Genomic DNA, 1196 nt, shown 5'->3' on the forward strand with positions numbered 1-1196 from the left:
GCAGAGACATTACTTTGCCAACAAAGGTCCATCTAGTCAAGGCTATGGTTTTTCCAGTAGTCATATATGGATATGAGAGTTGGACTATAAAAAAGCTGAGTGCAGAAGAATTGATGCTTTTGAACTGTGGTGTTGGAGAAGACTTTTGAGAGTCCCTTGGACTGCAAGGAGATCCAACCAGTCCATCCTAAGGAAGATCAATCCTGAATATTCATTGGAAGGACTGATGCTGAAGCTGAAACTCTAAGAGCTGACTCATTTGAAAAGACCCTGATGCTGGAAAAGATTAAAGGCGGGAGGAGAAGGGGATGACAGAGGATGAGATGGTTGGATGGCATCACCAACTCAATGGGCATGGGTTTGGGTAAACTCCGGAAGTCGGTGATGGACAGGGAGGCCTGGCATGCTGCAGTTCATGGGGTCACAAAGAGTCGGACATGACTGAGTGCCTGAACTGAACTGAATGATCACGTAAAAACAGTCCTTTGTTTCAAATCTGCAGATAACTGGTGGCCAGTTATGTACCACATTTTAGATCCAGAGATAAAATCTCATATACCAGACTTCACATAATGGGGCCAAAATCCAAAGAACCTGGATAGCCAACATTGGAAATATAGGGAAAGGAGCATTTTCATGAATTCATTTATTCAGTCATCTATCTATTCAGTCCTAGTATTTTCTGGGTACTTCGAAGGTTTTCTCTGTTGAATTCAAAAAGAGTTAACTCTCTAGAACAGAAGAATCTTCAGTTCAGTTCAGTCCTGAACTGAACCATCTCCTGGAGTTCACTCAAACTCATGTCCATCGAGTCAGTGATGCCATCTCATCCTGTGTCATCCCCTTCTCCTCCTGCCTCCAATCCCTCCCAGCATCAGAGTCTTTTCCAATGAGTCAGCTCCTTGCATGAAGTGGCCAAACTACTGGAGTTTCAGCTTTAGCACCATTCCTTCCAAAGAACACCAAAGAACACCCAGGGCTGATCCCCTTTAGGATGGACTGGTTGGATCTCCTTGCAGTCCAAGGGACTCTCAAGAGTCTTCTCCAACACCACAGTTCAAAAGCATCAATTCTTTGGCAGTCAGCTTTCTTCACAGTTCAACTCTTGCATCCATACATGACCACTGGAAAAACCATAGCCTTGACTAGATGGACCTTTGTTGGCAAAGTAATGTCTCTGCTTTTCAATATGCTAT

The sequence above is a fragment of the Bison bison genome, unplaced genomic scaffold, assembly GCF_000754665.1.
Source record: "Bison bison bison isolate TAMUID 2011002044 unplaced genomic scaffold, Bison_UMD1.0 scf7180017864363, whole genome shotgun sequence".
Taxonomy (NCBI): Eukaryota; Metazoa; Chordata; class Mammalia; order Artiodactyla; family Bovidae; genus Bison; species Bison bison.